The 26,767-nt window shown below is 36.3% G+C and overlaps 1 protein-coding gene across 3 annotated transcripts in view; it reads left to right on the forward strand.

The window, feature by feature from the left end:
• Nucleotides 1-26,767, forward strand: part of RYa-R (RYamide receptor) — a 297,458-nt gene that overhangs the window by 261,489 nt on the left and 9,202 nt on the right. The window lies entirely within an intron of this gene.

Here is a 26,767-nt window from a genome sequence, read left to right on the forward strand (position 1 = left end):
TATAGCCCGCCTGAAAAAATAGGCAATTTCATACACTGTACATCCTTTTCAATAAAGTTTACTAACTCTGGATACAATTTCTTTGAAAGTAAATCCAGATTCTGGAACCGGTGTGGCAAAGCAAGATTTTCCCTAGCATAATAGTAGGAGTAACGCAGAGATGGCCAGCTCGCTGCATGTTCATAAATAAGTAATACCAATGATAAAAAAAAAGCCCAATATTGTGAAAAAGAAATATAATTAGCCACATTTTCAAAAAAACAAGCTGTCATGGTGATGCTTCGTCCGGCATTCAAAACTTTGACTCCTTTTCCTATTCTGGCATTCAAAAAGGAAGGTTTCTTGCTATTTTAATTGCTAGAACGCAATTAGTGGAATATAACTCATATTTCACGCATTATAACTCGTTCACACAGCCTTAAAAAACATCACAGAAGTGTGTAAAATAAACGTGTTTGTTTGCAACCACATTTTATACGTGTTAGTTTATGTTGTGATTCAATTCCTTTGAAAAAGGTTTGTATCTCTGGAATTTTATGCCGTGAACATTCCACTTTAAGCACAGATTTTTGTTTGAATGTCTTTAGGTGTGCCGTACAATTGGTGAAGAACTAAGTTTTGCCGACGGTAAGAAAACGTTACGGAGTACTGTTTTAAAAAACATTTTCTATTAAGTATTAATAGAATGCTGCTCGCTGGATTTGAATAGAGCAGCGTTTCTCCACCTGTGGTACGCGTACCACCAGTGGTACGCGAGTTGCTGGTTGGTGGTACGCGAATAATAATCAATAATGGCGGACACAAAAAATTAAATCATACATATATTTTAGAAACGTTTTTTCCTATAGGTAATTCGTAAAAATTATTTTAATTAACATTATAAAGTAAAGTTGTTAATATGCACAGTAATAAGGTTAGTCTGTCTCAAGATATACGAGAAAATATAATAGCACATTTATCAGAATTAAAGTTGTCTTTCACGGAGTATTTTCCAAAATTCGAAAACACAAATGATAATTGGATTTCAAACCCCTTCTATAAAGAAAATTTAGGAAAAGCTATATCATTATCAATAAAAGATAAAGAAAAATTAATAGAATTATCATGTGACAGAGCTTGAATGATAACTATGTAAAAATCTGCTTAAAGAGACTGATTGTAATGAGTAAGCTCTATCCAAGCAACATTAAATTTAATTGGTACTTACAGGTAGTTGAATGCTTAAAAGAAATTAATTTAGAAGATTTGGGCACAAATATAATAATCCTAAAGAAGAACTTTGTAAATTAATTAACAATTTTGAAGAGAAAAATATGTACGCAATTTTAAATTATTTAAAAAAAGTGTTACTACTTAGATCTTACAATTTATAAAGTGAACAAGAACTTGAACTCCTTTGTAACAGATACATTGTATCTCTGTGCAAATAAAGTTAATAATGGTATAATAATACACTCGGAATAACAAATTTCACGAAACACAATCATTTTTACGAAGTGGTACAAATTGCATGATGTAATACTACCAAGTGGTACGCGAGCCAAAAAAGGTTGGGGAAACGCTGATCTATATTATTAACAATATGAACTTATTTTACTGGACGTTGAGTAAATTTTGGAAGTGATTAAGTTTACTGTTATTACAGTGAAGTGTCTGTACGAGGCTAAGAGGAGTTTGAATTAGGATGTGTGAATGTTCATTGTACTAGAGGATACAAGTCCGCTAAGCCCATTTCGCATGCACATTAACGGACAGTTTAGAATTTTGCTTAGTTTACTTTGTACTTTAAATGTACAGCACAAGTTGAAGTATTTCGTTTGTATAGTTTGTTCACACTATATCTCCTTAATTATTTATAATAAAACTTTATGTTAGTTAGCAATGCATGTTTGCTTGAGTTTTACATCTAAAATGCAGGACTCATTAAGGAAAAAAATTCTGCTATGACCACTCATATGACTTGCTAATATTGCTATTCTCAAGGTTAAAACTAGCAAATTTTCGTCCATTTTCTGAACATAATTCTTTCCAACATCATGCAGTGTATAATCCGTACTTTACGCTGTATTATACCTTTACAGGGAATCCTAATCCAAACCCTCCTCAAGAACTGTCTTTTTTTTACATAGATTTCAATTTTAATAATAAAATTTGCATTAAAGGATGAGAAAGAATAGGAATTAAGAACGAAAAAACAAATTTTGTCCACAAATCGGCTTTAACATTTCATGCAGAAGGAATTAACTTCAACTTAGGATCGCAGTAATTTCAGTATTTTCTAGAATCCTGATTGACTGCCTTCTGATCAGGGAGTTTTTCATTTTTTTTAAATTACAATCAATATTTTTTCAATTAGTGCGATGTTGACACGGATCGAAAATTACCCAATTCGCTGCAATTCTGGCAGAAAATCAATTTAGAAAGAGGCTTTTTTGTGCCTTTATACTTTCTATGAAAATTATGTGACGATTAGCACACTAATTTCGATTCACTTAATCATTATGTAAAGATGAGTGTAGCAACCCAGTTTATTGAGCTTCCCTTTGTACGATACAGCTCAAAGCAAACATTTGGTTCAAAAAAGAATAGACATGAATGAATCTTGCTTTCGATTTTCATAATCTATGGAAATATAAATTTTATGACACTCAAAAATATCCAGAGGAAAATCTCCGAATTCTTCTCGAGGAAGACAGCAGAGGGTTTCAAGTTAATAACAGAAAATCTACTTATATTACTAATCAGGAGTCGAAATGACTCCGATATATTTACGTGTAATGCCAATCTGGAGTCAAAATGACTCCTATGATTCAAATAAACTAATCTGCAAAAAGAAACGTAAGAATACCAGTCTTCAGCTCGTAGCTCTCAAATGGTGAGAAAGTGGGGATAGCTATGAGATGTGGGGAAACAGAGCCCATTCCTACTTTTTTTGGAGTCAAATTGACTACGGATTGGCAACGCAGTGTTAAATAGTACATTACAGAAAAATTACATTTTAAAGGTGATCTACAAATTCCCTATCTCAGGAATAGCCTTAATCGAATTTAAAGGAGAAAATGTTTCTGATAATTGTATCAACTATTAATAATTGTATTATTGAGTAAGATTAATGTTCTTGGACAGTATTAGTCAATGTACACAACGGATATGAACTCACTTTGTAAAAGCTGGAAGATAGTTAAAATAGATTTCCTGTAGAACGTAGTCAGTGATTTCTAAAAATATCGGAAGTTATTAAACTGATTACTTAGACATTTTATTTTCTGTTACTGCTAGTAATAAGGAAAATGAGCCAATCAAATTTATGTAATTGAGTTTTTGCCGTGAAATAGAAAATCGATGTATAAGTCAAAACTCGATTAAATACTTGTTGCATACAGAAAAGTGAATGTCATGTGATCTCTCGTTACAGAAAACATTATCATCAGACAATGAGCTGTAAAATGATGCTAAAAAGAGAAAATAAGGTGTCACCGCTGGATCTCCGCATGGGAAATCCTTTTACTTAATTAGTATTACGTACTATTAAATTTTATTAGGGAATGGGCAATACACATCTGTAGAAAATGCTTAATCTGTTTGAGAACGGATATTAAGTTCTAAATTCAGACGGGTTTCCGTAAAAAGATTCTTAAGACGGTAACGAGGTGGTGTCCAGAACCTCAATTATGTTTATTATTGTCTATTGTTAGGCAATCGTGGAATTTTGGTGAAATATTCTATTTTAAAGTTGGGTATTCAAAATCTAAACTAATTTTAATTAATAAATCAGTACCTCGGAGGTACCCAACACTATGTCGCATTTTTAATTTTTTACAGGAGAGCAAATGAAAGATTTTTTTTCTTACTTATAATCCCACAGGAGTTATTTTGCTTAAATCTTTGGTAGATAATTAGTAACATAGTATTGCACGTTAACAGTAAAAAAAATAATTTTGTATTAGAAAGATTAAAAAAGAAGTTTCAAAAAAAAATGGACTTAGTGTTGTGTATCTCCGAGGTACTTAAATATAAATGACAAAAAAGATGGTATCCTATAATTCTCGAACGACTAACAAACAACTACATATATTTATAATACTAAATGAAATTATGATAATATTCCTAACTTATCACAAAATAGAATTAGAATTCCAGTTTGTTAACATAACATAGAATTGACCATAAATTCTGTTTGTTGCTACAGTAAATGGAGGCTACCGGTACAATTTATGTAGGTACCACAATATGTCTGTTGATATGCAACGACCTCCGGGTTAACTAAAATATATTGTGAACATGTAAGTTAATGATGCAGTAATGTCACTAGAGAGATAGCGCTAAACTATAACCTAGATGTCTGTACAGACTGGGGAATCCGGAATATTCTGTAATTATAGTTTAGTGGTATAAAACTTCCATATTCTCATTCTCTTTTTAGATAAATAATCTTTATTTTAGTACCTACAGAGCTTGTATGGTTAGACTCCACGAGAATGGGGCAAGATTGTGACTGAAAGACACTACTGTCTGATTGGCCTTATAAGTTTAAAACGGTGTTCTTGGGTAAAGCTTGGGAAGCACGTGTTTTCTATCCCAAAACTGCAAAATCCGAACAATACAAGACCCTATTCATTGATACATTTACATCTCCTTTTTGTTTCTGTTCCTAACAATAACTTTACGGAATATAGCGTTCCAGGCCTTTGTTTTCCTAGTGTTTCCACAGTCTGCAATGGACTGTTAGGAGGTCGACGATTATTCGATCATCCCCTTGATGCAATAGTTTCGAAGTAAGCTTACGCGACTATGTAGGGAGAGATTCCAATCTCAACTTTCACTTCTTCAGTCTTAATAATTAGCAGACTGTATCTAAGCAGCAATAAGGAAACTTTGAACATTCTACTCCATAGTACTTATAAGTGTTGTATTTATTAAAACATATATATACATTTGTTTTATAATTTTATAAAGTTACTATTAAAAACAGTGTAATAAAGTAGTTAACACTCTTTGTTCGGTCGTGACCGAGACCATTCGGCCAGTTTGGCTAGCGTCCGTCTCTCGCGTGTCAGCCTCGCGCCCGCGCGCGTACTAATGTACGCATCCGCCTTAATTTCCTTTTTCTACATATTTCTTATCGCTTATTATTATGTTCTTATTTTACACCTTTTCATTCTCTTCAACTTTCCGTCTATATTAACATGTTGTTTCCGGTTCTGATCCAATTGCGTCACTACCTATACCTTCTATTTCATTTCCTTTATTTGTTTTTCTATACTCTAGACCCTTTGCCCCACTACTTCCTTTGGACCATGTGGTCACCTTTCCAGTACAGGCAGTTCCCTGCTAGTCCTTGCTTAAGACGCCTCTCTGCTCACGCTTTAGCAACTTTTAACGCATCTCAGCCCGCTTCACTTCCGCTGACACCTAACAGTACGCATCATCCGCATCTAAACGCCTCTCCCGAATATCGCTTCACGCATATTCCACCGCTTATAGTGCACTTATTGCACTATTCCCCCTTTACTCTTCCGCTTACCTCATTTCCACTTCCGCTACGCTTCTCTGAGCCTGAGCCCACATATTGCCTCCCTTTCTCAGAGCTCAACACACACACACACACACATTTACATAAACATATATACACGCTTCCGCTCCACAGCTTCCTTTCCTCTCATCGCTTCTCAGGCAGATTATCAACATACCTCACGCACATCGCTCCTTGCAAAGGGTAAGTACCTTCCCCTTTTTCTTTTATTTCTCTTTAGTTTTTCTATTCTTCTTTGTCTACTATTATTTCGTACAGCGCCCACTTGGGCATTTGGGTGTAGGCGTACTCGAGCGCCTACACTTTGGTCCTCCGGGCCGGATGCGGGGCCCATATACAGTCCACTTCTTCCGCATCGCTTAATAAAACCCACTATGGCGCCTAAAAAAGGGAAAGGCACTGCAGGTGCATTATCGTTGGTTGCCTTCACTCGCTTAATCAGAGCAACTAAATTGGCCCTGGATCGCCATCTCGAGTACTTTGTCCAACGACTCAGAGTCGCTCCTCTGCCCTCAACGCTCATAGCTTCGATGACGAGATTAGTCGAGACCGACTTCGCCACCTTCCGAGAGCGAGTTGAGCCGTATCTGGATGCGAACCGGCCTCCTGAGGGCCTCTCGGAATGGCATTCGATAGACGGGTTCCAGCAGGTGCAAAATTTATACCTCGAAATTATCGATATCTTTGCGAAGGCTAATTCTGCTTCCTTGGTCACTACGCGGCCATCCACGCCTGCCAGCTCTCCACCGTCGGCAACCCCTGCTTCAACAGCCTCTCCCACGCCTCGCCTTGCTGCATCACTCCCTCCTGCGCTTCCAGCGCACCTGCAGCCTTCAGGTCTTCTCAAGGTCTCTGATGAGGCCGTAGGCATCCCTGCTGCTAGCCCCGGTTCTCCGCGCTCACCTGTTCGTCCCGCTGCCGAGAAGTCACACTCCTCATCTCCTTCACCTCACATTAGTGAGGTTGAGTACCCGTCTCCTCCGCCTTATATTACCAGAGTTAAGTGCGCTTCTCCTCCGCTTCACATCACTGGAACTGAGAACGCTTCTCCTTCGCCTCCTATCAGTAGGGCTGAGTGCTCTTCTATGCCTCATATTCCTGAGGCTGAGGATGTCTCTCCTTCGCTCCCCTTATTTGAGGAGCTGCCCCCCGCATCTCCTCCGTCTTATAGTAGCGGAGTTGAGTGCACTTCTCCTTCACTGTACAACAGTGAAGTTGAATGCTTATCTCCTCCGCCTCATCACACTGAGGCTGAGGGCGCTTCTCTCCCGCAATCACCTTTACTTCCCACCTCGGAGGAGCCGCCTATTACGTCTCCTGCATCTCTTCCGCCTCTTACCGCTCAGGCAGAGGACGCCTTTCCTCCGCAATCAACTTTACTCACTGCCTCTAAGGAGTCACGCCCCGCACCTCCTCCATCTCGCATTAGCGGAGCTGAGTGTGCCTCTCCACACAGTGAGGCTGTGCGCCCACCTCCTCCACTCCATGTCATCCGGGCAGAATGCCCTCCGCCATGCTGCACGGTAAACGCAGAACCTGTCTCAGGTTCCGTGTGTACATCCACCGCAGATGATCCAATTGATAGCGCCTTGCACAGTCTTACCCCGCCTCATCTTCAGGAATGCACCCAGGGGTCGAGCGGACCTGCTAGGCTTTCTGAGCCTCTAGACAATGGGCCTAGACGACCCGCATCACCTGATTCAACCGCAATGTGTATGTATCAGGAAGCTAAACCACCAGTCAAGGTGGCTCTAGTGACCACTGCTCCTGAGGTCAATATTATTTCCCAGTTCTCTTCATTGCTCCACCGCCAACGCATTACTGCGTATTGTTTACGCTTCGGGTTCAACTGCAGGAACCCCACCACGCCTCGCCATGGTGAGCTATCATCCTTGGAGCTACAAAACGCCTTAAGTCATATCATCCGGGTCATACATGAAGAGTATCCTGCTAAGAAATTACTAGAGGTTCATACTCCTTCCTCTCCGCCTTGCTTAGATCTGCAATTAAACCGCTCCTCGAACTCCAAGGATCCGCTGCGCGTACGTGGTCCTCTTACTGATGCACCACTACCCTGCGCGTTTCTCTATTCTATGCGAATGCCCGGGAATCAGTATCGCCCCCGGCTTATTCTTGATGCTACGCTGCACCGTCTGCTTCCCACTGGTGCCTTAGCCCCCAATGCTTTCGTCCACTGCCACTGCGCCATACCGGATGGGCGCAGAGGTAGCTGGCGCTGCCTTAACAACTGCAGCCAGTGCTGCCCCGCCACGCTTCACTCCATCACTCCCCCTATGGGTGCCCTCTCGCCTAAGCACATCCTTGCTGTTATGGCCTGCAGGGTGGCCGGTGTCAACCTCACCGGCCCCTTCGCCAGGTTTATCGCGCAATTGCGCAGTGACACATTACCCAAGGGGCATCCAGGATCTTTTCACAGCTTCACCACCTTCGCAGGTTCGCTGAGCAAGAAGGCCTCCGCGCTGTTCACCTCCCCTGTCACCGCTGCCTCTCAACGCTTTGTTGCCCCACGTAGCTTACCCTTCACGATGTGTTCCGATATCAAAACTAATTTCGTGTACGCACAAAACTCACTGCGCGAGCTGGGAAATCACCTCCATCATCCGCAACTTACTTTAACCATGAGGTACACTCCCCCTGCCACAGTGAATGGCGGGCGGGTATATCCCTCGCAAGTCTGCAGTGTGGACGACATGAAAGAGGCTCCATCTCAGTCCACGAAGCAACACCTCACGCACGCTATCAGTGATCTCCGCTTCTCATGTGAGAGATTGTTAAACATGGTGTTCAGGGTCGAGACCATCCGTAACTCCCCACCGCTAAGCGCTCCATCCTTGGATCCAGCCGCTTCTAAACCCAAGATTCCAGGACCACACTGGTTGCCTTCTCTAACTGCATCTCAAGGACGAGCCCCTTCTACGGTCTATCCCGATCGCATCCGCCAGGAGAATCTCCGTAACCTTATCCCGCAGGCCTTCGGGAACCTTCCCCCGCTTCCGCAGTGGTTCAAACAGCTACGTACTACCGCCAACCGCTTCAGGGGTCACCCGCCGCATCTAGGCCAGACTCCGCTCCCCGCTCACTTCAAATTCACTGAAGCCAAGCCTTCAGGGCGGGCGGGATGTTCGGTCGTGACCGAGACCATTCGGCCAGTTTGGCTAGCGTCCGTCTCTCGCGTGTCAGCCTCGCGCCCGCGCGCGTACTAATGTACGCATCCGCCTTAATTTCCTTTTTCTACATATTTCTTATCGCTTATTATTATGTTCTTATTTTACACCTTTTCATTCTCTTCAACTTTCCGTCTATATTAACATGTTGTTTCCGGTTCTGATCCAATTGCGTCACTACCTATACCTTCTATTTCATTTCCTTTATTTGTTTTTCTATACTCTAGACCCTTTGCCCCACTACTTCCTTTGGACCATGTGGTCACCTTTCCAGTACAGGCAGTTCCCTGCTAGTCCTTGCTTAAGACGCCTCTCTGCTCACGCTTTAGCAACTTTTAACGCATCTCAGCCCGCTTCACTTCCGCTGACACCTAACAGTACGCATCATCCGCATCTAAACGCCTCTCCCGAATATCGCTTCACGCATATTCCACCGCTTATAGTGCACTTATTGCACTATTCCCCCTTTACTCTTCCGCTTACCTCATTTCCACTTCCGCTACGCTTCTCTGAGCCTGAGCCCACATATTGCCTCCCTTTCTCAGAGCTCAACACACACACACACACACATTTACATAAACATATATACACGCTTCCGCTCCACAGCTTCCTTTCCTCTCATCGCTTCTCAGGCAGATTATCAACATACCTCACGCACATCGCTCCTTGCAAAGGGTAAGTACCTTCCCCTTTTTCTTTTATTTCTCTTTAGTTTTTCTATTCTTCTTTGTCTACTATTATTTCGTACAGCGCCCACTTGGGCATTTGGGTGTAGGCGTACTCGAGCGCCTACACTCTTAGTTGAATGTAAAACCCGCCTGAATAGGTATAGATTGAAAACAAAACCTAAAGTGCTCTAAATAGAATAGCGAATCGTCTGTTAGTATCAATTATATTCAGTCTAATGTAAAGATCCCATATTAGTTGTTTATGCATACATATGTAATCTCCAAAGAAAGGTACTCTTTCAGAATTGGGGAGCATCATATAATTTAATTTAATACCAGAACAGGTAAAGCGACAATCTACACTCCAGCGAGTGTAAAAGTAATTTATATAATTCTGTTCATTCAGTTTTATCTTCCACTTTGTGCACAACTTTTATATTAAGAGCAGATGTTTTCTTAAAGTACTATAAGACAAATTAGGTTCAGAATAGGAAAAACTAATAGCATTATCATCAGTAAAGGTCGAAATAACTGTACTAGTTTACTATTAAGGTCAAAGGTCTGTACTGTAAAGGTCGATGTAAATAAAACAAAAGCAGTTTTAGCGAACAGGTTTGAGGAAAATGTTTCGCAGTATTACTGTAATTAAGTCAAACCACTTCACGCTACATGGAGACTGGTTTTACATTTCTTACTTCTCATTGCAGTAGATATTGCATCCATGAACAGATGTTCAACTTTCTTGACAATTTTGTAGAAAGAAAGTTACACTTTGAATTTGTTGAAAATCAACTTACATATATTCGTTCAGTTTTAACTAAATAAGAACCAGTAGTGTCTGGACAAATTTACAAGTCAAATTCCGGCTAAGATTTACTGAGTTAGTAGTAATAATAGTTTATTAAGAGGGGACATTTTACACACAAGAGGCTAACTCCTCTTTCATTCAGTGCACACATCTAACTTGAAATTCCGAATCGAATGACACCCTCATTCATGAAAATAAATCCACACGCTTAGGCGCTACAAATTGCTAACGAAAAAGAACGTGAACAAAAGTCTGTTTACGTCATCAATAACATATTATCTAAACAGTAAATATTCTGAACTATCTCAACCAATGCTTTGAAAGAAATAAATCAATGTGAGTACCTTCAACAGAAAATTCAATTAGTTGCTGTATTTTGTAAATAGAAATACACTTTTACTTTTTAATTGGAAGTTCACCTTTTTTTCGTTTTCTAAACAAATTTTCCAGTAACAATAGACAGGAAGTCTTAGAAGTATTTTTCAAGGGTAGATTTCATTTGGATAACATTTCTGACCAAATGATTTCATGGAGGAAAACTCTACGTTTTTATTTACTTTTATAACCTTTAATTTACTTTTTCCTTTAATGACTTAAGTTTTTTACAATTTAAGATTGGGAATTATTTACAGAAACAAATTATATTTATAAAAAGCTGAATAAGCCCTGGTGATGATGAACACTACGACTATAAATTGAACATTTTTATAAAGATTATTATAGCCATAGTTAACATTTTATTAACGTTTTGAAAGAAAATCTATTTCGTCTACGAGTGAGACAAATTATTGAATTCATATCTGTTACCGAAGGGCTACATTGCGCATTTAGCCTGTTCATGATAAGAATCGAATATGAGCTTTTATTTTTGGCCGTTTCGAATTTTTGGGGAATGGAACAGAAACTTCTGTAGGCCTTTTGAATTTTGGAGAATTGGTCATCAACGCTGACTAGGTGCTTCTCACAACAAAAATGAAACTGTTGAGCGATGAAAATATTATTTTCGAAAATATTCTAACTGATCAGATTATCCGACCAAATCTTACAAATAAAAATACAATAAAAAATTCTGTTGTTAGATAAAGGTGCGATAAAGAGTGCGGCAATCACGAGGTGATATCCTTTAAAGCATCATCTGACAATAATTACACAGATAATACGAGGTGTGGCTATTAATTAACGAGACTGATGTTGATACAGAAGAACTATGCATGCGCCAAATCCTAACGACCGACAGCTGTGCAGCGTAAAGCCTTTTCTTTCGATTGCAGCGTCTCACGTGTTTGTAGAGAAATCTGTCTGACCGGAACCGTCGTTTGTGTAAGAGGTGTTTAGTTTTGTTTTGCCGAAAACATGTAGTAGAGCAACGAATTGTCGTGAATTTTCACATGAAACATGGTGAAACCGCTACTGAAACTTATCTTTTATTAAAAGAAGTTTATGGCGATGAATATCACGTGAGCGAGTTTTTGAGTGGTTCAAGCGTTTTTCAAGAAGGCCGAGAAGACGGCGGTGATGATGACCGCCTGGGTCGCCCTTCCACGTCCAAAACGGATGAACATATCGATTATAATTAATCAACATTACTACCGTGAGGTGCTAGCTCAACTCCGTGAAAGAATAAGGAAAAAACGACCCGATTTGTGGAAGAACAAGTCACGGGTTCTCCATCAGGACAACGCGCCTGCTCACACTGCATTGTCTATCAAGACGTTTCTAGTACAACATCCCAGTTTTAGGCCATCCGCCTTATTTGCCTGACCTGGCCCCATGTGAGTTTTATCTGTTCCCCAAAGTAAAATCTGCATTAAAAGGAGCACGATTTCAGTCCGCTGAAGCTGCGAAAGAAAAAGCGGCACGTGTCATGCAGGAGCTCACAGTAAAAGACTTCCAGCACTGTTTCGAATAATGGTAAATTCGCATGGAGCGTTGAAGGGATAGGGGAGGGGTGTATATTGAAGGTGATAATAACTAAATATGAATAAATTTAAAATAAAATGTTTTATAGCAATAGTCTCGTTATTTAATAGCCACAACTCGTAGTAATTCACTTAAATAGAAGTTCACTGAATTATCGAAAAGGCTTCAGCAATTTTTTCTAAATCTGGTATTGAACTAACGATGAAAAAATTACAAAAACACGAAGTCCATCCTGTTTTTTTAAATCTATAAGTTATAAACTGATGGAGATTTATTTAAAATGCAAAAACCTTTATATAAATAAATAGTTATTTATTTAACAAGTGTGGAAAGTAGTACTTTTCCTCACGAGAGGCAGGGTTTGCACGCACGAGCGAGCGAAGCGATGCGAGTGCAAGTGCAAATTGCCGAGTGTGAGGAAAATACTTTACACTAGAGTTAAATATTATATTTTTTCTGCAACCATTTATTAACTAATAAAATTAAAAATTTCATTTTTACAGTCTACAAAAAGTAATTTATTTATTATAAACATTTATTGTTATATTACAATTATTTACATTACTTACGTATTCACATTACTTATTACATTTTCTGCTGTTTCTTTTATTGATGGAGGAGTGTTTTCTAAACAGGCATCACTAGAATCCATTTTAAATTTCTATAAGGTAACACTATAACCTTTTAAACTGTTATAATTAAAAATATCTAATTATTTATTAAAGTATTATTTTTATTTCTATATTCCTTTCAATTTTTATTTTATTTTTTAATATTCGTTTTTTAATTATTTAAATAAAATAAATTTAAATAAGCTTATTAGAGTTTTACAGAAAATATTTATGTTAATAACAAAACTTCTTATATCAAGGAAGCACAATAAAGTTTTTCCACTCACTTGTGCGGAAAGTGACACTAATGGGAATTTCCCCCCACTAGTGTGGGAAGTTGGGCATTACACAGCTGATTTTAATTGAGTAATGAGAACTTCCCTACATGGTTGCAGAAAAAATATATTTTTGTCCACAAACTGTGTAGGCAAGAATAAAGGTAATTAAACCACAATAAAATAAAACAGAACAAGATAAATGTAATTAAAACGTCTTTAGGAGAGAACAATTGCGGTCTCTGGTGCCTGTTAGCGGTTAAAACTTCTTCCCTCTAATGGGTTTACACTTGACAAAACAAAGTAAGTCCGTGTTTGTGCTTGTGTATTACAGAATATTTTAGTCTAATTAAATTGCATAAATAATTAATGATTCATTTTTTAAGAATCTTGGGAATTTATTATTTTTATTTATTTATTTATTTATTTACCAGTAATAACAATGATTACTCTGGGAAGGGATAAAGGGATCAGAAGGATTAAGGGCACTGGAGTCCCACGAGGATTTGTTGGGCCCAACTGCCTCTCTCAAGGAGGCTCTTTCTTTTCCACGTAATCAGACAGTATACTATACTCCACCGTATTTAATGATTGTTCCAAACTATTCGGGAACACCAATCCCACAATGCAAACATAGGGATCGTTTAACAGGAGGGAGATGGATGTCATCTCATTGTCTTCAGTTGTTTTGCAAGACTCGTCTAAAAGCGCCCAATAGAACGCAATTCCCGCATGGCCTATCTAAGGGCAAGTTGAAATACGCACAACCAGCATATGAGGCATCCCGCTAAATAGACGTTCCCAGAAGATGGCAAGTTGGCACTCCCTAACAGTGCACATCTACCACGCTGACTGGCACCCGGGCAGGTTTCACAGACCCCAAAGATTCCCTGAACTCAAAGCAGAAATCCATCGCGGTTGTAATTAAGCTTAAGCTAACTGACTTTTCTTCCAAAAGTTTATCAAAAGTAGTTCAGCTGACACACATTCTATAATTAATTTCACAATACAGTCGAGCCTCCCGTAAAGGACACACTCACTAGCGACCACCTCCATTTACGGACCAGTTTTTGGATTTCCCCGTTATACCCCTATACACTTTCTATATAAAAGAACCTCCGTCTAACGGACACTCTACATAGCGACCGCGGACATTGATTTTGGGGAACAGATTAAATGTTTCACCTCCCACCAATGACCACCTTATTATTAAAAGTTCGTTTGACGCGGTGATCAAAATAATTATCCCCTCTCAAGTTTATTTTTTGGTTTTTCCTGAAGTTTCCTATATAAGCTCACACATCTTGTACAATTTTAATCATTTTTCAATATTACTTTGGACGAACAATATTATTTTTTCCGATATGTCTCTCAAACGAAAGTGGTTAACTCTAGAAGAGAAAATAAACGTGTTGTAAGATTTTGCAAAAACCAAATCGAGCCATCGTCAACTTGCCGAAAGGTTTGTTCTATTTTTCTAATATTAGATGATAGTATGATAATAATTTTACCATAAATTATTATTGTTATGAATAAATGTGATGATTATTATAAAAAATATTAATTAAGTCAATAATACACTCAACAGCAAAAAAAACCGGACACTCAGATTTGGTCACATAATTTTGTTAAATACGTTAATCTTTTTAATTTATGGTAAGAATTGGTTTATTTATAAGTAATTTACACAAAATCTGCCAAAAATGAATAATTTTTATTAATTATTTACAAAAAATTATAAAATAAAGTAAAAATAAGAAATTAACACATTTTTTTTAAACTTTATTCTTCATTTTTAACAGGTTTTCTGACAAAGGATGTTCTTCTAATAGCGGGCATTTCTCCCTTTTCAACGGCGAAGGGCCCTAACCCTGTCAGGCATTGATGAAATTAAATTTTGGACGTACTCCGGCAGAGCATCCCATTCTTCACGAAGACCAATTTGGAGCCGATTAAAGTTACTAGGAGGAGAATGACGATGTCTAACACGCCTTCCTAAATTATCCCACAAATGTTCTATGGGATTCCTATCGGGATTCGTGCAGGCCAGTCCAGTACTGTGATTCCCAATTGCTCCAAGTATTCGGTAACAATTCTGGCGGTATGTGGGCGAGCATTTTATCCTGCATCAAAATGAATTGGTCACCAATAAATGGAGCAAACGGGATCACAGCCTCTAGGAGCTCTTCCTCAATGTACCTCCGACCAGTCAGAGCCATTATCAATGAAAATCAGTTCAGTGTGGGCGTGGAAATTGATTCCACCCCAAACCATAACTGATCTCCTTTCGAAAGATCGTGGCTCGCGAAGAGTGCATGGAGCAAATCGCTCCCCTGATCGTCTCCACACTCTGTCTCGATCGTCTGAGTGGTATAGACCAAAGCGAGACTCATCTGTGAATAAAACTGTTCCCCATTGCACTACAGTCCAATGAAAATGCTGGTCGGCAAATAATCGCCTTTCTCTACGATGCCTTTCCAGGAGTTGGGGCCCTGTCGCGTGGCGCCTTGCTTCCAGTCCACGCTCCCTCAGTCTCCACCATACTGTGTCCGAGCTAACACGCGTATTTCGCGCCACTTGAAGCCTGTCCCGAAACTCAGGAGCAGCTAAATGGCGGTCTCTCAATACTGAGAGCGTGATAAATCGATCGTCAACTTCAGTTGTGGCCCTTGGTCGGCCACTGCCAGCCCTCCGTTCATAACTGCCAGTCTTCCGGAAACGCCGGAGTGCATCATTAATGGCGGACTTCGCTACTCCAAGGGTTTCTGCGATAGATCGGACGCTCATGCCTTCTCTTGCCAAGACATCAGCTCAGGCTACGTCTACATTCCAAAGAACCATTAATATGGACCAAAATAAAAAAAATCACGTCTATTAATGACAGAAAGGCGCGGTTAATAAATTAAAGATCTTTAAAGGTGCGAAAACCTGCTTACAGTTTAGAAGAGTTCCGTCAGGTAAAGCAGCCTCAAGACAAATAAGCCACATCTGAGTCTTATCTCATGCCCTACTGATCCTGAAGGGATTAGTCCAATGGACTTAGACCCTTCCTTCTCTGTAATAACCAGATTACCCACAAAAACAAACACATTACTGATAATCAGCTTTTAATATAAAAAATATTAAGTGTCCGGTTTTTTTTGCTGCTGAGTGTATGTAGTTTTTGATAATTTTTTTGGATAATTAAAAAAAACTTGATGCATATCATATAGCTAAATAATTATGCAATTATGCACGTTTTTAAATCTATTAATAATAAACAACTTTTAATCTATATGTTTGGAAAAAAAACCCATATTTTTTCATTCTGAAACTTGCCTACCTCCTTCTAACGACCACCTCCAAACAGCGGCCACTTTGCTTTCCCCCGCCAGTGACCGTTATTGAGAGGTTCGACTGTAACTGCTTTTTAAATTAATAAAAATTGGCCAATCCCATAATAATTTATTTTGTTCCTTTTTGAATTAAATCTAGCCAACTCGATTGGGTCGCCTTTCCTATATTTATCAATAATTGATTAAAATTCTGGATAAAAAAGAAACGATTCTGAAACTAATTAAAGAAAAGACTAAAATTAGTCAAAGAATTATACTCTGAAAAGCTTTGAACAATTAAATGATTGCGGACCATTTTAAATTACCAGAGGCTTAGAATGCTTGAATGATTCAGACCTTAAATGTTGCAGAATAGACAGGTTTGGAAAGGGAGGAGTTGGTACTGTCGAAATGGGAATTAGCTTTTCCTTTGATCTGGAAGCCGTCATTGATTTGGAAATAAGTAAGTAGACCACTTAGGATTGATGTGGTATTTATCACAGCTGAGAATATCGCACCGGTTTGAGCTTTTTTTTTAAATTCAATTACATTTTAAAGTGTACTAAGGGAGTAGAATGCCACTCTTCTACATACCTACAATTTTATTGCGGTGAATCTATCTTAACTAAGTGCCCACAAAAAAGAAGTAAGGCTTCATTGAAGGTTATTAACATTAATGTTAAATGTAAATGATTGCAATTACAGGGCTATGACTAATGAGCTAATGCAAAACAAACAATAACAATACTTGGGGAAAAAATAAACACAAAATTTATAAAGTTTTTGCTAAAAATAACATATTAGTAAAAAACAATCAAGTTTTTTGAAGATTTTCTTCAATAAAACATCAATCTTTGATAGAATTTTATGAGGAATTTGAGTATTAAATGCTTGCAAAGTCAAGCTGGAGGCAGTGTCATACTTAACCTTCTTTCAAAAGTAAAAACTTGTCGATATGAAGCAGATATCTCTTTTCTAGAAATCACGCACCATTAGGAACTAGTAAGTCCGAAGAATTCTCTTATGTCTTCTGAAGTCTTAATATCTTGATCTGAAAAGAGCCCACAACAACATCGTTCTGGAAGTGGGCTTCTTGAAAGAAGTTATCTACACAAAGTGGTTCTCCTCCAACAAAATAGATTAAAGAAGAGGAGCCGCTGTTCATTGTTTATTAGCTCGAAGAGAACTTGTAAGCTAAAACCTTGGAATTGCAGAAAGAAAAATTATCATAAGTAATTATCATAATTATCATAATCAAGAACAATGGCTAATACAATCAATTGAACTGTTGCCTATATTGGTATTTAATGTGCATGGCTTGAATTATAATGATGACCCATTCTTCTGTAGATATCTTAGTTCATCTGGTATCTTTATTTTTGAAAGTTTAGTCGAAGAAAAGGATTTCTGTTAATTCCAAGTTTCAAGATTACCACACTGTTTTGATAATATCTGCGCAAAGAAAAAGCAATATTGGCAGAGTATCTGGAGGTTATAAAAAATTATAGTGTTGGTTCAATTTTTTATCAGAATTTAATAAAATATAGTGCTAAATAATGGCTGATAAGTCAGTGTACATTCATGTTTGCGGAGTTTAGTTTAGTATAAATGGGGATGCATTCTTTAGTCGATTGATTTGTAATTTATGAAGGAATTCGTTACTTATATGTATGTTACATTATTTTTTGTATTAAGATCTTCTTAATATGACCACCATGTCTACGTATTATTAGTATTATCATATTTTATCGTTATTACTATTTACGTAGACATACTCGTTTTGTACAAAAGAGATTAAGTCAATAAACTAGAAGTTTGAATTTAATTTTTAATTAAATGTAAGTGGCAGTGGTGCTCACTCCTGCTACGTAGGTACAAGCAGTTAATGTTTTCTACTTTTTGGTAGATATTAAGATAACATGTTTCTTGATTTTCTTTTATATAATGTACGCGGAGACTTGAAATAAAAAATAAATATATTCGACGTTTGATTCAAAGAAATAGCTAACTTGTGTATTGCAATAGGACGCATTATATGTTACATTGCTGTACCTCCCAGTACATATAATGTATTGTACATACATTTTTCATGAGCATTTATATATAGGATCAATGATCAAAGAAATAATGATATCAATACATTCTGAGAGCAAAATCTAAAAGTTACAAAAAAATAATAATAATTTTATTTCAAGATAATAAAATGTATGAGTGTACATATAAATAAATTTAAGCTTTGTCGACAGTAACTGAACTGGTTTTTTCTGCGTTAGCGATCTACTGGAAACTTTAGAATTCAAAATAACTTTAACCTGAATGAAAAGAGGCTCAAAATTACTTTTAAAAAAATGATGCCAATTTTTTTTTTAAATAAAAGGATGGTCGAAGAAGGATAATGTGTGGAGAAGTGGTCCTAACTACATTTAATAAAGTACTCGTTCGGTACAAGGTACAGCCTCATCTGGGGTCTTATTGGTACAGTAACTGATCGTTAATCACCCAAAATTATGATTAAATTAAAAAATATAATCTTGAGAAGTTATTATTGTTTTATTATAAATTTAAATTGATTAATATCTTATTAATTAAAAGTCAATTTAATTCAATCAACTAAGGCGCCACGGTAGCCGAGCGTTTAGAGGCGAGACCTGCAAACCTAGGTTCGATTACCCGGTCTTAGGCCTTGGATTTTATTTAATGGTTAATAAAAGAAATTTACAGTAAAGTATGTTTGTTAGTCGTCTCCGTCTACGACACCTAATTGGTAGTTGGACGTTAAGCCCCGCCTGAAAAAAATAGGCGATTACTTTACTTTACTTTTTTAATTCAATCAACTAATTTTGGCCAATTATTTTTTAAAATTTTAATCATTATTACAAATTAATTTTGGCTTAATTCAATTGGTATTTAATTAATTAAATTTGTGCCCACCTCTGACCTAAAGGTATAAAATATCTCCACAGTATGTTGTTCTATTGCAGGTTGATGGCAGCCCCTGTGTAGCTGAGGCTACAAAGTTGAAGAAATAATAACTTGATAGGTGGTCAGGCACCTAAAAGAAAAGATGTGTTTTTTTTTTGTGAACAAAATTTCATTTCTTATAAACTTTATTTCAAATATCCATATAGGGTGAAGGGACCAGTAATTGACTGGGCACCAGTAATTGACATACCAGAAATAAACTGGTATTATAAGGGATATGAGCCGTTTTTAGTGGTGATTCTTTCAATTTCGTTATTGAGAAGCCTTTGGGCAGCAGTTCCAGAAAAATATTAATTATTTCAAGGTTCCTTGGTATCAGTGGAAGGTTATTTGTGTTAAAAGTTCAAAATCAAGGAAAAAACAAGCCGTTGCTAAGGAGGATTGATAAGAAAATAATTTTTCTTTTTTCTTATTTTTCGTTTATTTGTTCATATATTCGTGTGGTTATCAATGTTCTGTTATAATTAGTATTACTTGTAGATTTCATTTATGTAGTTTTTTTTTTAATTATAAGAAGCATTGAGGATTAAAATGGGGCTGTCAATCACTGGTCCTTGAAACGGCAATTTGCCTAGTAATTGACATGTATGTCAATCACTGGTCCTACAGCTTTTTTGTTTGAGACCAGTGATTGACTTCCTGGGAAAATGATAAGATAGGTTGGTAAATTTTATTATAATTAAAAATTCAATACATTGTAAAATAAAATCATTGATAAAAATCGGCAACATAAAATAAATAGTAAAACTTCCAACAAAATATGTTTAAATTAATGAATTAGCAAATGTACGCCTTATTTCAAGAGGGCATGCAGAATGATTATTCTGTAGAGAACAACAATCTATGAACAACAAACTGGAATAATCGTGATCGCCGAAGAACAGCTTCCGAGGCCTACGTGACTAATAAAAACGACGCCCACGTAACGGAGTTGGAAAATCTCTCATTCTCCCTCAGTTTTGGGTCCTAGCCACATGACAAAGAAGAAAGGGAGGAAATGGCTGAACCATAGAATTCCATCAAAGAAAACGGCCAGAGGAAAAATGAAGCTCCCTCAAGAGAAGTACCAGGTGCGAAATCAAACATACGTGGAGAGTTGGTGACTTTGTGATGTTTGTTATGTTGCCGGTAGTACAGTTGTGTAAGGGTTGATCGTCAAAAGCTGCATAAAAAAGGGTAAGGTTGAAAAAATATTAGATTATTTAGGTTTGCCTATTTAAAAACTGATTGTAATTAATTATGAATAAGACTAATTTTTGTTATAAATCCAATTGAAAAAGTGATTTAGGTGATTTAAGTGATTTATTTAGATCTAAAAGTGATTTTGAATGCATACCTTATGTCGTTTCATGAATGTATTTGTATGTCAATTACTGGTCCCACCCCATGTCAAACACTGGTTCCACCGAAAATTCGGTATGTCAATTACTGGTTCATTGACATACTTCCAAAAAAAATCATTTTTGGTTGACATAAAGATCGAATTTACTGCTTTTAAAATATTAATAAAATAAAATACATCCTACTGGAGCGGTACAATTTTATAACCTACACCTGGAGCCAAAATAACGGAAGTTATTCTATCTTAAACTCGAATTTTTTCTTAAGCAGTCAATTACTGGTCCCTTCACCCTATGCAGTTAATAAATAAGAATGCTCAATGGTTATAGCATTGGACACCTACACGGTGAACCCTGGCTTGATCACAACCTGCCCTCAGATTTTTTTTGCCTCCGCTAGATGTCTCTTACAGCTCATTGTTTAATGATAGAGCTGTGTTGTTTGTAACGAGAGAACACTCACTGGTGGCAAGCTATTGCTGAAAAAACTACGGGTTTCATGCCCGGAGATGTTAACTTTTTACAATATAGAAATCAATAAAGAAATCGGGGAATGAACTACAATATTTATGTAATAATTTCAATAGAAATAAATAAGAATAAAAACATAATAGAAAATAATTATCTAAAGAAAACAAATAAATGTATCAAGATAAAGATTTTGTATTTAAATATTCATTTTTTCAATGCATTCTAAGGGAATAATGAATGGAACTAACTGAAAGGAAGAAATGAAAAAAATGCAAGAATAGAGTGAATGCCTCGCCAAAGTTCAAAGAGATTTGTACTTTCCCTTTTTCAAGAAACCATTTTTTCTCTTGGCATTCTTTACGTAGTATTCTTTTGAAAGAAAAAATTACACTTATAATAAATTTCTTCTTTTTATTCTTTTTCTAAAAATGGTCGGAAAGCTTTTTGAAAATATTCTTTATTGTTGCTCCAAGTTTTTATAAACTATATGTTTAGCTCTAAGTGGGAATGTTTAGTTGTTGTAAACTGATTCAAATTGAAGTGGTGGACAGAAAATTGGAGCTAAATAAAGTCTTTGGAGTAAAGAACTTTACAAAAAGATATTCTGATTTTAGGAATAAAATAATCGTTTTTTTTTAATAAATTGTATTTTTTACAATTTTTGTCCAATAGTTACAGTGCTTTACAATTTTTTGCAGAGTTTAGTATCGTTATTAGCACATGAAATTTTGTGCGACGTTGAAATGGCTAACCTCATTTCAACTTCAATAAGTAAATTACTTAATACCACATTTTTGTATGTTACAATTCGATTTTTATTTGTTTCTCTTCTCAGTTTTATGAATAAAAAGTGATAATCTTTTATCAATAGTTATTTATTTAACAAGTGTGGAAAGTAGTACTTTTCCTCACGCGAGGCAGGGTTTGCACGCACGAGCGAGCGAAGCGATGCGAGTGCAAGTGCAAATTGCCGAGTGTGAGGAAAATACTTTACACTAGAGTTAAATATTATATTTTTTCTGCAACCATTTATTAACTAATAAAATTAAAAATTTCATTTTTACCGTCTACAAAAAGTAATTTATTTATTATAAACATTTATTGTTATATTACAATTATTTACATTACTTACGTATTTACATTACTTATTACATTTTCTGCTGTTTCTTTTATTGATGGAGGAGTGTTTTCTAAACAGGCATCACTAGAATCCATTTTAAATTTCTATAAGGTAACACTATAACCTTTTAAACTGTTATAATTAAAAATATCTAATTATTTATTAAAGTATTATTTTTATTTCTATATTCCTTTCAATTTTTATTTTATTTTTTAATATTCGTTTTTTAATTATTTAAATAAAATAAATTTAAATAAGCTTATTAGAGTTTTACAGAAAATATTTATGTTAATAACAAAACTTCTTATATCAAGGAAGCACAATAAAGTTTTTCCACTCACTTGTGCGGAAAGTGACACTAATGGGAATTTCCCCCCACTAGTGTGGGAAGTTAGGCATTACACAGCTGATTTTAATTGAGTAATGAGAACTTCCCTACATGGTTGCAGAAAAAAACTATTTTCAGGGCTCACTTTAAGAGGTAGAAATAAAAAAACAAAAATTCCCTTTGTATAATACACGCTATGTGTAGCAATCATCTGAAATGAAATATTTATCTTTTAAAGGATTGTCCTTAAATTTTCTTCACAAAAATTAGTAACATTTATATAAAACTTTTTTCCCAGAAAATTAATTTTTGGGATTCTACCTCTGTGATAGAAATGGACTAGCCCCTTCTTAAGTACTCTGGTAACGTTGGCTGCATAATAATGCAACTACTACCAACACCACTACAATTCTACCCTCTCGAATACCTACCTCTCACAAAGCTTGGCGTAATAAAAGAGATTGCAGCCAGCAGGTAAGGGGTCGCATCTACAGGTCATCTGTACTCATCGTAAGTCGACTATATTCTGTGAACTATCACACAGACAAAAAGGAGTTACAATGGATTTTCTAGCTCACAGTGGATTTACAAAAATTGACAAGACGTGAATTATCAACTAGTAATTCTCTATTCATCTATTCCTAAAGAATTGTTGAGAGCTGGAATTATATTTTTATATCTTTTTCCCCCAACGAATGCTACTTTATACTTCCCCAGGGCAGCATTCTTGGGTCAATTTTCTTCTCTACATGCACATTCGCTTTTATACTATAACGTTCACCTGTGTAGGTGACCAAAACATACTTTCTCTACGTTCTGATGCTATGCAATCCACTCGCATTATCCCATTGAACTCTCACTTTCTCTTGAGCAAAGTTTTATCCTGGAAAATAAAAGTTAATATTCAAAATGTAATGTAAATAAAACATTTAGACGAACCATCAGCCCTTTTCCATACTTTTGAACCAGTCTGCATTTATTTGGGCAGATAAAGTACGATTCCTTGGATTGTATATTAATAATATGCAGTGCAGGAATTCGCACACTAGATTAAAAAAAAAAAGTCAAGAACTCAAAACATTGTTTCCTATCTCAACTTCTAGACCAAGGGTTCCCAACCTGGGGTGCTCGAACCCCATGAAAGAGCGAGAAAAGTACAGGTGAATAATAGGATATTATTATTAGAATATTTTTTGTACTTCTATTTCTCTTGCACTTATTACAAGGAAATCATTATTTTTTGTAAAGTATACTTTCTTTGTTATATACTCCATGTATTTGATTTTGTGTGTGTGTGTGTGTGTGTTATATTTATTCTTGAGCAAAATATAAATTTCAGGGGGTGTGAGGTTCGAGTGAAATTTCTGTAGGGATACGGGCGTAAAAAAAAGGTTTGAAACCACTGTTCTAGGCAGATGATCAATAATTATCATTAAATAACAAGGTACAGAGTTACAACCTCTTTTGAAACCGATCTGGATTCACGAACCCAAACTTTAGTGGTTAGCCAAGCATTCTAATGAACATCGCTTTCAATCTGTGTATTCTTCTTTTGTTTAACCAAGTACAATACAAAGTGGAAACATTTATACCGTCATAAAGGTATCACTTATCAAAGAACCTATCTCAGTTTATATAAAAAATAAATTTCGTTCTCATTTCTCTGATTACCCAAATTTATAACATACATTCATCACCTCTCTTCTTTATCACTTCAAAACAAACCACTTTGTTGACTGATGCGTTATCTGGCCTGGCAATTTCCTCGAAATGGAGGTCAGTAAATAAAAATTATCCTTAAATTAAATTAAACAAACCGTAAAAATAATTGTAAATAATTATGCCTGGATAGTCCCCTCAAGATAATAATTTCTCTCGAGATTACACTATTTACATGTTACTGGAAATCTCCTCTTGCAGTTGTAAATTTTAAATAAATAAAAAGGTTATTTATAACTACAAAATATCGTTGGGTGAAGAGAGTCGCACGTTTAAAGTTTTACAATTTAGGCTTAACCATTAAGAAGAGCGAAGTTTAAGGCTGAAAAAAAAGACAGTGTTAAAAAATGATGTATTTGTGTGTCACTTACTTTTCTAAATAAAGCTTGCAACAAGTGATGACAGGTATTCAATTAATGCTTAATAAATGCCTTTGGATCGTTGTAAACCACACAGTCCTTTATAAACCATTAAAAACGGTCGATTAATAAATAACATTCTTCTATAACTAATACGTTTCCCGACCGGAGAAGTAAAATAGCCTTATTGTTTTACGATAGGTTAGCCGAAAAATAACCTTCATAAGTTTATACAATCTAAGGCTGGAAACATAGTGGAGCGGCGGGCAAAGCGGCGATGATAGCTACTTCAGATCAAAGAGAGCGACGAGCAGCGAGCAAAGATTCGCATGCACATAGTGACGAGCTTAGTCGCGTTCTCCTTTTGACAAAACAAGATGAAGGAACTATTTTTATATGAAAATTCTTCGTTGAAACTTTGGTATTTGCAGCAGCTTAGTAGTAGGAGCTGCAGTGTACACGACATAAATAAGTTTAGAAATGAACTTGGTGAATTTCATCACTTGTACCAACAACTTCGGGAGCATCCTGGCAAGTTTCAAGCGTATTTTCGAATGTCTATATCAACATTTGATTACATGTTAGCCCAGTGTAACCCCATTAATCAAAATCAAATTTTATTGTTTTTGAGTAATACAGCTCATAACATGAGTTAGGCACAATATAGAAAAATTAACTATTTAGGTTATTTACTAAATACAAATCTGTATAACCCCATTAATCCTAGCAGTTACTTTAAGATAAGAAAATCAAAATAAATAAAAATAAAATAGAAATATATGCAGATAAAAAGAAATTAGTCAATTAAAAAAACAATAATTTTATTAAATCACTACACCATGATTTGTCATAAATTAATGTTGTTCATCTGAAAAACTGGAGTAGTACGACGCTACAGAAGAAGGATTGGAGAATTCGTCCTGATCAGAAGTAGTAGGACGTGAAAATGTAATTTAATTTTGCCTAGTATTTAGATGAAAGTTAGCATTAAGGGATTGAGAACCAAATTAAATGTAGCAAAAATTACCTGAATTCTCCATTAACTACTAATTGTTAATTAATTTAAACTATTAATTATTAAAAACTATTGTAGCTTCACAAATACTATGGCCCCACAGAGGTTTCTTTAAACAAACAACCAATAATGTATCAATATCCATAACCTTTGAAAAATAACCTTTACAAATTGAGCGCGATGAGAGCGAAGAAATCAAACATGTCATAACGCTTCGCTCTACTCTCTAGAGATAGCGTTGCTCTATCTTTGCTTTGCCCGCCACTATGCGCGGTCCCATATGTTTACCTGTGTTTGATTTCGCCGCTTTGCTCGCCGCTCCACTATGTTTCCAGCCTAACAGGGATTGTAAAATGGGTATTTAATTTTTCTGACGTAGAAAAGTAAGGGTTCGTGGGTTTAAAGGAAAGTAATGCCTATTTTTCAGGTGGGCATTAGGTCCAGCTACCAAATTAGGTGTCTTGGATTGTCTAATATCTATAATATCTATAACTAATTGGATAAACTAATAAATAAAATCCAAGGCCTAGATCGGGAATCAAACCTAGGACCACAATACATCTTCGCTTTTAGCCACTCGGCTATCGTGGTACTGCGGATAACAAGTTTCTATCGAAGACGCTAACAATCTCCTAGCCCTGATGGTTTTTGGGATAACGTTAATTGATCACGTCTTACTTTCCACCAGAAAAATGCTAGGAAACATCACCTTGAATACCGAGAATCTTGGTTCTTGGCCCAAACACTCCACACTCAGCTCTTCAGCAGTCGCACTAAGTTATTACTAACTTAAATTCAATTAAAAGAAGGTAAACATTGTTTTACTTTACTTATACTACCCCCAAAATCACTTGCTTGCGACTACGAAATAGGAAAATAAATTTTTGTTTTTGTACATCGTTGCAGATAAATCCACTTTATGCATTACAGATTTATTAAATGACCCATGTATTCATTATTCCATATTGTGTTCAAAATCCATCCTTAATCAGAGCGATTTATTATAATCAGAAGTAGGTTATACTTGACTTCCACTTATATTAAGAATACTTATAGGCACTTTAAACCGCTTGATTACAGTATGCACGATAGAAGTTTACTAAGTGGTAGTTAAACTCC

This window comes from Rhodnius prolixus, unplaced genomic scaffold, assembly GCF_049639745.1.
Source record: "Rhodnius prolixus isolate KJV_2025 unplaced genomic scaffold, Rpr scaffold_10, whole genome shotgun sequence".
In the NCBI taxonomy this organism is placed as follows: Eukaryota; Metazoa; Arthropoda; class Insecta; order Hemiptera; family Reduviidae; genus Rhodnius; species Rhodnius prolixus.